Source organism: Capra hircus, chromosome 1, assembly GCF_001704415.2.
Source record: "Capra hircus breed San Clemente chromosome 1, ASM170441v1, whole genome shotgun sequence".
Taxonomy (NCBI): Eukaryota; Metazoa; Chordata; class Mammalia; order Artiodactyla; family Bovidae; genus Capra; species Capra hircus.
Window position 1 is genome coordinate 115332576 of NC_030808.1, and position 13116 is coordinate 115345691.

A 13116-nucleotide genomic window follows, 5' to 3' on the forward strand; every position below is an offset into this window, starting at 1 on the left:
GTCGCAAAGAGTCGGACACGACTGAGCGATTGAACTGAACTGAACTGAAAGTGAATTTAAAAAATAGAACACAATGACTTTGCCAAGAGGTTGAAGAGGTTTAAATGCTTGCTGGGTTCCTTACAGGCTGAATGACCTGGAGCAAGTGGTGACCCCTCTGAATCTCAGTTTCTTTATCAAGTAGGTTTAACAGTATTATTTATCCCAGGTTCTGCATTAAGAAAATACGTTAATGTATGTGAAGTACATACTAAGAGGTCTGTGGATCAATATTTCTTCTATATTTGTATAGCCAATTTAGAGGTGATAAGAAAATTTTTGCTTATTAGACTTGAGTAATACAATTCCAATTATGAGACAGTACCTTGATAAAACACCTAAAATCAGTATGTGTGCTGTTATTATAGTTTTTTTCTAATATAAAAATATTATTTCCCTATTTGTTATTTCAGGGGAAAAGATCATACTTAGTTCTTCTCACAGAAATTTTGAAGAGGGAAAAAAGTTTGTAATATGCTCTTAGGACGATTACTACAGTATGCTTGCTAATAATGGTCATATAATTTTCTTTCACTGTAGGAGCTCTAAAGTACACTATACCAATAATAAAAGTTATGAACTTTATTAGCTTATGCTATTAGAAATAGCTTCCTTTCAGAGTAAAAGATCCCAGTTTCTTCTTTGGTTCCATAATAACTTTTGGAATGTTCTATTAAATTCTTTTAAATCAGCTTAATTAATGGCTCATTATCATGGTGACTTCAGTATGAAATTAATTCACTGAAACACACACTTGCTTCTGATTCTTTCTGAGATTTACATTGCATCCATAGATGGTATAAAATAGATTCACTCCCTTAGAATAAAATGATAAGAGTTATGGCTCTTGGCCCCTCTATGACTGCTCCAGTTAACGAATGTGTTGACCTTTTAAAATGATGACTAAACAGCTGACCATCTGAAAGCTAGGAAGGGAATGAGTGTACCACAATGTATTTAAATGGGGTTTCACCAGAAGCTGAGAAAAACCAGAGAAAAATAAAGTCCCTTATATACTACTTATTTCTTTTTTTTTTTAAATTTTTTTACATTTAATTTTAAATTTCTATATCATTAAGATACCAATGTTTTAATGAAAGTAGAAAATAGAGTATAATTCAGTATCACCTATTTGTCTCAAATACAAATACAAAGAATTGTAAGTAGGTAAACAGGAATGACAGTAACAAAAATAGAACTTGTGTATTTGTCCAATATGAACTAACTCTATTTCTCTAAATTGAAGGTGTATGGCAAATTGAATGTTCAATCTTAGCAACTGTTACATCATCAGTTTAACACTTAAACACTGAAGGAGGCGTTTCTCTATATTCACATAGACTTCCTCTTAAGTATATAGCTGTTGATTTACAAATAGTTTTCCTTTCATGTTTGGTATCTAACCACTAAATATGTATATTTAGAATTAGTCTATGTGACCCTATGTTCCTCTCTTCAAAAGTATCAGTAATGCATTTGGTCAATAGGCTGAAAGGTGAATTGTAAATCATCGTAGTGTATAATCTTGATAATATGAAAAGAGTCCAAAATACTTTTAAAATGTTAACATTAGAAAAAACACTATAATCGTCATAAGTTCTATTTCCTGAAAATTCAGTTGAGGTAACCTCTGCAAGTCACAGCTCCACATTTGCACACAGTTCTGGCCCTCTTTTTTGGCTGGGCTGTGGTCAATAGAATCTGAAGATACACCTCCAGAACCTTTCATTTGATAATCAAAAGTGAGCTCTTCTCCAGCATTGATAGTTCTCGTGGAAAATAATGCTATTCGGGGAAGACGGGTATCGAGGTTATCAATGAAAACATTGAACACCTGAAGGTTTGGGTCACAACTGTGATTCACAAAATGAGACACATTTCCGTATCGAGCTGCATCCACTGTGAATTCGTCGTAGTCCAGATCAAAGAGATACGTGATTCCTTTGTTGTCATATAACTGCCCATGTCTCTCGGCTTCCTCACTGGTGATTACCTCTCCAACATATTCCATGACAAAACTCATTCTTTTAATCTTCACAAGGGTCTTCACACCCCAGCCACAGCCATTGCTAGTTCGAAAGATGCACAGTGAATACTGTGTGCCTTTCTGTACGATCCTGTTGGGACAGTCGGGTCCACATTGACACCTTGAGTTGCACTCGTAAATGGGGGTACCAGGTGGGATTTTAATTTGTTGATTTTTATTATAAGCCAAAAGAACTCCAGCTTCAGCAGGACAACATTTTTCAAAGAAGCAATCTGTGCATGAACAACCAAAGGTAGCTTCATTTACTAAGCTGATTCCAGGAGCTGGTTTGTATTCATTAATGTAGTAGAGGTCTGAAGGTGGCCCCTCTAAGTCCACAGTATTTTCAACAAAAATCATTCCTTTGTGAGTCTTCCTTCTGTTGAGTTCATCCTGCCATCTCTGCAGGGCTATCCTTTGTTCAGCCTTCTTCACAATGTATGCAGCAACAGCAGGTTTCAAGGCTCTGTGATTTTCTTTTAGAGTTATTGCTTTGCCTTTCTTTACCTGAGATAAATAATTATGCTTGTCATTAGAGAACTGCTGAAGTAGTAATGGGCACTTCAGATTTTGCAGAGGTTCCCAAGTATTTGTAGAATCTGGCCATCCTTTCCATTTTACAAGATAATATTCCGTATCCTCCTGGCGCCTCGGCCCCGGCCGCCGCCATCTTGAGGAGCTTTCATTCTAACTGGCGCGGTCTGACGGGATAGCTCCGCTGGCCCAACCTACTACTTATTTCTTACTTCTCACTTCAGCTTGTTTATGAAAAGAACTAGGGATGAGGCGCATAGCCTTGCATGGTATGGATACTTTAAAAGGTCTGGAGAAAAAGAGAAATGGTATTAGAGTGCACGCATGCATGCCATGCCAGTTCAGTCGCTCAGTCCTGTCCAGCTCTTTGCTACCTCAGGGACCATAGCCCGCCAGGCTCCTCTGTACATGGGATTCTCCAGACAAGTATACTAGAGTGGGCTGCCCTCTCCTCTTCCAGGGGATCTTTCCAAACCAGGGATCAAACCCACAGTTCCTGCATCTCTTGCAGTTTAGGCGGATTCTTTACCACTGAGTCACCAGGGAAGCCTGAAATTAGGGTGGGTTTATTTAATTATTTTAATATATACTAAATACCTTTAATTCCTTGTTACTAAGCAATGATAATTCGAGTTGGAAAGGAACTCACCTTAGTTGCCTTGTGGTGACGTTTAAACTATAATTTGGAACACATTTGATTACCATTTTGTACTCCAGCATCAAGGCTTTCCTACAGGCCATTCATTTTAGTGAAATTTGCAAAATAGTAAGAAAGAGTGCATATTGTAGGAAAATCTGGTCTTGAGCCCTGGCTCTCCAATCCAGCGAACAAGCAGTATGAACCCTGTTAATCTGAAGATAATAACAATATTTACCTCATGATTTTTTGAGGGTATTAAATTCAATCAGTTCAGTTGCTCAGTCGTGTCCAACTCTTTGTGACCCCATGGACTGCAGAACGCCAGGCTTCCCTGTCCATCACCAATTCCCAGAGTTTACTCAAACTCATGCCTATTGAGTCAGTGGTGCCATCCAACCATCTCATCCTCTTTTGTTCCCTTTTCCTCCTGCCTTCAGTCTTTCCTAGGATCAGGTTCTTTACAAATGAGTCAGCTCTTTGCATCAGGTGGCCAAAATATTGGAGTTTCAACTTCAACATCAGTCCTTCCAATGAATATTCAGGACTGATTTGCCTTAGGATTGACTGGTTGGATCTCCTTGCAGTACAAGGGACTTTCAAGAGTCTTCTCCAACACCATAGTTGAATTCATAGTTAAATTCAATAGTATATGGCAAAGGCCTGTTTCTACACCTGGCAGATGGTAGGTGACCAATTTCCCCAGACCCATTTATGCAGAGAATTTCCTGCTGTGTGAACAGTCATTTTGTTTGTTATTCAGTCACTAAGTCCTGTCCAATTCTTTGTGACCCAGGGAACTGCAGCACTCCAGGCTTCCCTGTCCTTCACTATCTCCCAGAGTTTGCTCAAAGTCATGTACCTTGAATCAGTGATACTATCCAACCACCTCATCATCTGTTGTCCCCTCCTCCTCTTGTCCTCAATTTTTCCCAACATCAGAGTCTTTTCCAATGAGTCGGCTCTTCGCATCAGGTGGCCAAAGTTTTAGAGCTTCAGCTTCAGCATCGGTCCTCCCAGTGAATATTCTGGGTTGCTTTCCTTTAGGATTGACTGGTTTGATCTCCCTGCAGTCCAAGGGACTCTCAAGACTCTTCACCAGCACCACAATTTTAAAGTGTAAATTCTTCAGTGGTCAGCCTTCTTTGTGGTCCCACTGTCATTACATATTAATAAATAGTACTGAGAGCAAAATTTAAAATCTTGCCCTGTTTTTCCCACGCAAGATGAATAGAGAAGAAAACCTGAGCATCATATCTTTACATTATTGCAACTTATCCCTGTTTTAACCTTTAGTCTTCTCATGATCTTATATACTTGAACAAACAAATTCCCTATAGAACTCATTGCTTTCTTTAATGTCCGTTTTCTGAAGAATGAGTTTATTTCCCCAGGCTTCCCTGATGCCTGCATTCTCTTTGGTAACAGATTACTCTAGGGGTTCTTGTCTCCCTGTTTACAGTTCAGCTGGGTTTTGCTTTCCTTGAGGAGATTGATGGAAGGCAGATGGGCTGAGTCAGATGCCCAGATTCCATTCTTAGAGTCATAACTTTTTAGTTTCCCTTTCTATAAAATGGGGTTAGTGTAATACCAAAAGGTTGTTGATATAATTAAATAAAACAAAGCAATTAAAAATTCTTTTATTGAAATACTCCTTTTTATTGTGCTTTTCCATTTGAATCTGCTATGACCTAAACCTAAACTGATGTTATGTACACTGTTTGTTCAAAAATTGCTTGTTTATTGTCTATTATAAAGCAAATATAAAAAGAATTTTTTGCTTCATGTGAGAAAAAATATTTAACATTTTTGATGAAACATACAGACCATCATATTTAGAATCTTTTTTTTGTTGTTGTTGTTAAACTTAGAAGTAGCTTAGAAAAATGAATATCCTGAGTAGAATGCCTGTATTTACTGTGAAAGAGTCAAGAGTAAAACCAAGCGAAAAGAGAATAAAACTAGAACTTGGCATAAAGTCCACCACACTGGTCCATTTCTATAATCACTCTGATTTCTTTATCTCCAGACTTCATCTGCTTTGATCCTTTTAATGACCAACTCAGAGATAAATCTTTCAAAAAATACCATTGTTATCATTTTACTTCCTGATTTAGGATGTGCAGGATCTCCACATATCCTATAGCATCAAGACCCTGATTCTCTGCCTGAAATTCAAAGTTGTCTGTAATCTGGTCCAACTTATCTAGCCAAATTCATCACCTACTACTAGTAGCAGATGTGATCCATAAAGTCCTTCTATCATACACATTTAATAGTGTGTGGCCTAGGATCTGATACATCAATGTGTCTGGGGATATCTAAAGCCATCTGTTTTACTGAAAACTGCCTTAACTATTAGAATCTGCATTATTAGTGTATGAATTGAATATCAAATCAAACACACTTTCTGTTGCTCAGAAGGTGTCAAGGTCTATGATGGAAACTTTGAGGCACAGAAAGATGAATTAGTCACAATTTTGCCTCCAACCTGTTACTAAGTTTAATGGGACCCACAGAAAGTACTATGAAGATGGAGGAGAGAAAAGAGTAATACACATTGTGTGTGTGTGTGTGTGTCTTGGTGACTGCCCTTGGAGAAGATTTCCAGGATGAGTTGATATTTAAGTTGTACTTGGAAAAAGAGTCAACTAACACAAAATGCACAATAACACATAGTGCCTAACACCTATGATATGGGTGTAAACAAAATGTTTAATTCAAATTTCTTTTAAAATTTGAAAATCAAATATAACAGTAACAGATACATAAAATGAACTTAACCAGGATTATATATGTGTTTATACCAACACAATAGTTTTTTGATATTTTATGGTGGAAGGGACCCCTGAAGGCAAAGTGACCTGGGTTCATAAAAATCATATTGTCACCCTGCCTGGAAGAATGGTTGTAATATTAGTAAGTAGAGATGGAAAGAGGGAAAATGTGGGCTAATGTCCTGTTGTGGGAAACTACAGGGTGTGTGGGATATTCCTGGGGAGAAGTGTGTGCATGCATGCTAAGTCACTTCAGTCGTGTCCAACTCTGCGACCCTATGGACTATAGCCTTCCAGGTTCCTCTGCCCATGGGATTCTCCAGGCAAGAATACTGGAGTGGGTAGCCATTCCCTTCTCCAGGGATCAATTCCAACCTAGGGATTGAACTTGCGTCTCTTATGTCTCCTGCATTGGCAGGAGGGTTCTTTACCACTAGCACCACTTGGGAAGGTGTGTTGACTGAAGTGTTGACCAACACTGCCTGGGGAAAGGTGGTGTTGATCAAATATGAAAAATGATGGCAGAGAAAGGTCAAATGGTCAATACAGAGGGTGGAATGGAATCATATTACGGAGTCATTGTTGGCAGCAATTTTGAAGAGATTTGAACTTGTTACTGTTTATATTAAGAGCTGTTGAATAGAAGAATGACAGGATAGCAGAGTTCTATATTTAGTGCGTTCATTCAACAAAATTTACCAAGCACCTTTGATGTATTAGACATTGTGCTAAGCATACAGTAATAGAAAGGGGGAGTTTCTGTTACTATGGAGTTAACATTTTAATGGGTTCCCCAGACAATAAATACACAAGCTATCAAATGTTAATTTTCTAAAGTGATAGGTGCTTTGAAGACACTAATGGAGGATAATAAATAGGATAAATGTAGAGCACTGTTGTAGTTGAGATGGTCAACATTCCATGAGGGAGGAACACAGTAGAAAGAAGAGCAAGTTCCAAGAGTTGGTAAGTTGACAAGTCTGAAATGAGGTTGGTGTGACTGGAGTGAGTAAAGTAGAGAATGAGTCCATGGGACGAGATTGGGGAGGAAATTTACATTTTGCCACTTGATTATATGACAAGTTATGTTTCTAACCTTGTCAATATTTCTTATTTTTATTCATTTTTATTTCATCTTAATGTGCTTCTTTTTTATTTATCTGTGTAAAGCATTTTGAGTCTTTTTTGGAAAATGATGGTGTGCTTAAAATTCTCTTCTCTCCTGCCCAACATCTATCAGTGAGTTGACATTATGAAAGACATTCAATAAACATTTGTATGACTGGTTTGTGAGTCAGCTGATATATTCAAATATCATATGTAATTCCACTGAAAGGAGCCAAGAATTCAGTTTGGTCTTAAATAAAACAAATTGTCATTTAGTTTACACAGTCCTCTGAACATCTAAAATAAAATAAGAGGCATCACATGGCTACTTTAAATAGTGTTGGCCTGCTTCTTTGACAAGTGTGTTTAGCATTAGTCCAAGAGCAACCATGGTTCATGATTCAATGTGGAATTTTATCCATTGTCATGGTAGACCAAGAAAAATACTACCTAGGAGCAATATTTAAAGATTATTTTTGTACATTCTAGTATGTAGATAAAATTTCCCCCAATGTCTCCAAATAAATGTAAAAAATTAAACTAGAGCACAAATTCAATTTAAAAGGAATCTTCTATTAATTGGTATAAGCTTTGAGAGCTTGAATAAGCTGTTTTTAGATTAAGTATTCATCTATATTTACTGAATAGTAATATTATATAAGTCTAAAATGAGGATGCTGCTAAACTGATAGATTTTGGTGTATTTTGCAGTGTATATAGTATTCCCAGCTGAAACAATTTACTAGGGACTGTAGTTTGTCCCTATATATGTTTGCCATGATCATTGATTCTAACTGCTGCTATCTTCTGGGGGGTTATTGGACTCTTACACTTTATTTCAATCTATGTTCATAGAGTGAATATATTTCTACTTGTAAATGAATGGTTTATTATGGAGAGTTTACATTTATGATAAGTTTGGCTTTTAAGAGTGATAAATAAAGCTTAATAATTTTGTATGTGGGTAATGCTTTATCTTCCAAGGACTAGACAATCAAGAATTAATCCCTTAATTAGTCTGTCTTCCAAATAAACTGATAACTCCCATTTTCCACACAAGCAAAGTTGAGTCAAAGAGACTAAATCTTCTGATTTTGTGTAAATTTTGCCACTTTCAAAAAAATATTGAGATGTGTTTTAGAAGAATAGCAATTTTCAAATGCAAACCGATTTATGACTCTTGAGGCTGGAATGATTTATTAATTATTTTCCTCTTATCCTTAAGTATACATTGAAGAATCACTTCTGCCCTAAATGCAGAGAAAGTTTAAAATAGATTTTCATTTATAATTAAGTTTTGTAGACCTAATTTGGGACTTTTATTGTGTAAATATGTATAGCACATTCAATTTAGCCAAGTATTTTCAATATAATATCATAGATAGCAAAATTAGAACTATTATGTGTTAATACAGAATTCTACATGGGAAAACATTTTCCTAATTTTGCTCTCTTGGAGTTTATGTATGAACTTCTGGTCCAAGAATTTATATTGAAATGTATTTGTTGTTGTTCCATTGCTAAGTTGAGTCTGACTCATTGTGACCCCACGGACTGCAGCACACCAGGCCTCCCTGTCCTTCATTATCTCCCAAAGTTTGGTCAAATTCATGTCCATTGTGTCAATGATGCCATTCAACCATCTCATCCTCTGTTGCCCCCTTCTCCTCCTGCCCTCAATGTTTCCCAGCATCAAGGTCTTGTCCAATGCATTGGCTCTTCGCATCAGGTGGCCAAAGTATTGGAGCTTCAATTTTAGCATTTCCTTTTGGATCGACTGGTTTGATTTCCTTGCAGTCCAAAGGACTCTCAAGAGTCTTCCCTAGCATCACAATTCAAAAGCATCAGTTGAAGTATATATTTCCATGTAATCTGATAATATGTATACTGAGTGGTTTCATGGAGGACTAAGGAATTTTAGAAACATAGATGTAGTTTAGAGTCACTGTACCACGTATTTTAGAGAACAATGTACAATGTATAATAAAACCCAAAATCTGCATGGTAGAATCTGATATTAATTTAGTTTCTCCACCCTGGGGATTAAGGGCTTGCTGGGAACAACCTAAACCAGTCTAGATAATAGAGTGAGCTTATCATTGTGGGCTCTTCTACTTTGGATCCTGATGATCTTTGTATTATACCTCTGTGGTCTGAGATAGTGTCTTGATGCTGTCCTGCTCTAATTACTAATTATAATTCTTAGTCTTATTTTGTTATCATTGGATATGACTTTATAGCTTTCACTTGATTTTTTTTGTCTTTTTAAATTATTTATTTATTTATTTATTATTATTTTTTTACTTTACAGTACTGTATTGGTTAAAAAATGTTTTTATTTTGAAACAACCTGAAGCTTGTAAAAATTGCAGGAATAATCTAAATAACTTTCTTGAGCCCTTAGAGACTGAGAGTCCAACATGATGTCCCATTGCTCCTGAATACATTAGTATAGAATAAAGACATTCTGCTACATATCTACAATACAGCCATTCAGGAAGCTGATATTCACACATTTGTACCACCTCAGTTTCCATTCAAGTTCTCTCAATTGTCTCTATAAAGTCCTTTATAAGAAAACAATCCATTCCAGAATCATGCATATGTTGTCATGCATGATCATAGTTGTCATGATCCTTTAAACATCTTGAGTCTCCAAAAGTTCTTTGGTCTTTCCTTGATTTTTCACAACAATGACATTTTTGAATACTGTAGGCTTGTTATTTGGTAGAATGTCCTTCAGTTTGGGTTGTTATATTTCCTTATAATTAAATTGAAGTTATGCAACTTGGGCAGCAGATCACATAAGTGACCCTGATTCTTCTCCTTTCACCCTATCAGGTGATACATGGGTTTGATTTGTTCCATTACTAGTGATGTTACTTTTCATCACTTGATTTAAACTGGTGGTCTCTGCCAGGCTTCTTAACATGAAGTTACTTTTCTCCCCCTTTATAATTATTTTGCAGAGGAGGTACTTTGAGACTAGGTAAAGATTCCACTTCTCACCAAAATTTTAATTTATTCATTTATTCACATCTATATGGATTGATAGATTTTTGTTTTATTTAATAGGTTGAAGTTCGATATTCTCATATTTATTTTAATGTTAAAACTGTCCCACATTTCTTTATTGGTTCCCCTTTGAAGGTACCATCTTTGTCTTTCTGATATTTCTCCACTCTGAGACTTTCATTTTTTTCTGATGCAACAAGATTTCCCAGGCTCATCTCCTAATTTCCCTGCCCAGTCACAGATTGAACTACTTGTCCAAGAAGTTGTATTTCCCTTAAGTGGACAGTGGGATTTAGAAACAAAAATCTGAGTGCAAGGTACGCTCTTTACTATTGGAGATGACTGAAATCAAGCTTCTCAGTGGAGAGAGATAGGGGATATATATGCAGAATAGGTTAAAATATACATATTTATATTAGGCAAGTAGGAATATATATTTACGTATTGATTTGCATTCACATCACAAACAGCATATCTACTATCTGGAATATTAATAGTTCACATCAATATCTCCACTTCAAATGTAACACCACAAATTTCATTCTAGTTTTCTTCCTTTTCTTATTTGTAACTTTTTTTTGTTACATTGAGAAACTAGGCTCTCATTATTCTAATATATTTTATTTTATTGGTTTTTTATGTATCCAGTCTCTCAGTGATATGCTGAGATACCCAATCTGCATTCCCTCATCACTCACCTGCATGTGTGCTCAATTGCTCAGTGATTTCTGGCTCTGTGACCCTACGGACTGTAGCCCACCAGGCTCCTCTGTCTATGGGATTCTCTGGACAATCTGTCGAATTCTCCAGGCAACTTGCCAAGAATACTGGATTGGATTGCCATTTCCTATTCCAGGTCACTCACAATGGGCTCTGATATGCTGTGCAAAGTCATCGCTGTCACTGGTCCTTTTCTAAGGCAGATGTTCTGCTCACTCCACTCAGATTTCAGCACTTCCTATCAGGCTGCCACCACCGTCCTTGGACAGATGGTCTCCTCAAACTGTGTTCAGACATACCTGTTAGGACTGTCTCCTAATGGTATATCCTCCCCATCCTTCTTGAACATGGACAACCAGCAGTCTGCTGTCCTCCCTTCCCATGGGAAGCACACTCCTGACTCTGCTTGTATGCTAACAGCCCATAAAGGCCCCTGACCCATGTGAGGAAATGCTGCTTAACATTTTGGGGCTGTGTTACTCCAAGGTGGGCCACACTCTCATCTGAAGCTCAACCCTTTGTGGGTATCCCCTTGGTATGAACTGAATTGTATCCTCTTTAAATTCACATGTTGAAGCTCTAACCCGTCAATGTGATGGTATTTGGGGATGGGACCTCTGGGAGATAGTTACACCAACTAGATGGGCATACGTGAGTTTGGGTGGGCAAGCTCCGGGAGGTGGTGATGGACAGGGAAGCCTGGTGTACTGCAGTCCATGGGGTTGCAAAGAGTCGAATATGACTGAGTGACTGAACTGACTGACTATGGTTAGATGAGGTCATGAAGGTGGGGCCCTCAGGATCATATTAGTGACTTTATAAGAAGAGGAAGAAAGAGAGATCACTTTCTCTCTGCCGTGTGAAGACATAGTGAGAAGGTGGCCATCTGCAAGCCAGAAAGAGTGTCTTCATCAGAAACAAGTGGTCTGACACCTTGATCTTAGACTACTTGATCTTGAGAACTGTGATTAATAAACGTCCTTTGTTTAAACCACTCAGTATAAAGACCAGTCCTGGGTGTTCATTGGAAGGACTGATGCTGAGGCTGAAACTTCAATACTTTGGCCACCTCATGTGAAGAGTTGACTCATTGGAAAAGACCCTGATGCTGGGAAGGATTGGGGGCAGGAGGAGAAGGGGACAACAGAGGATGAGATGGCTGGATGGCATCACTGACTCGATGTACATGTGTTTGGGTGGATTCCAGGAGTTAGTGGTGGACAGGGAGGCCTGGCGTGCTGCGGTTCATGGGGTCGCAAAGAGTCGGACATGACTGAGCGACTAAATTGAACTGAACTGATAGGGTATTTTGGTACAGGGGCTGGAGCAGACTAATACACCTTCTTACCTCCGTCAGGCTTGAATCACCCTCTCCCTTCCTCATAAATGCTCTTCTAAATATTCTATGGGCCTTATGTTTTCCTGGCCTGGGGCTACCTAAAGGATTTTCTACAAAATTGCTCAGGAAGGGAAAGGAAGAAAGGGAGGAAATTCACTTTAATCTGCATAATTTTTCTTGCAATCCCTTTGATACCTGTTTCTCCCTGAGGCATCAGAATTCTTAATGGATATGGCTCCTGTGATGATCATGAAGGGGAGGACTTATGCAAATTATGTTAATAGGAAGACTCACTTCCTGCTTGGAATCCTGTTAAAACAGATCTTTCATTTCCATAGTGCCATGAAACTTCCTATATAATGTTGTTAAGCTTAGTGGTAGTATCTTAGACTGCTATCTAATCATGTCATTCTCCACGTTGTATATGCTTAAAATAATAAAGCTTTTAAAAAAGACAAAAAAGATGGAAAATCCATGTATCTCTATATGCAGAATCTTTCTATGTACATGTTTCTCTATTTTAATTTAAATGACGGCTTGCTGTTCCCTTTTCTGGAAACACTTTTAAACAGATATTTTTATTGTTTGCTTTTTCTCATAATTCACTCAGGTCTATGTTGCTAACTGTCATCACTTCATAGAGGTCTTTATTGGCCACCCAGAATACCACCTCTCTTTCTGTCACTTTATTCCCTTGTTTTTCTTCAGTTCAGTTCAGTCGCTCAGTCATGTCCGACTCTTTGCGACCCCATGAATCTCAGCACGCCAGGCCTTCTTGTCTATCACCAACTCCCAGAGTTCACTCAAACTCTAGTCCATGGAGTCGGTGTTGCCATCCAGCCATCTCATCCTCTGTCGTCCCCTTCTTCTCCTGCCCCCAATCCCTCCCAGTAGTGATTTTGGAGCCCCCCAAAATAAAGTC

At 37.8% G+C, this 13116-nt stretch overlaps 1 pseudogene; it reads right to left on the reverse strand.

The window, feature by feature from the left end:
* Positions 1651-3304, reverse strand: LOC102180350 (annotated as a pseudogene).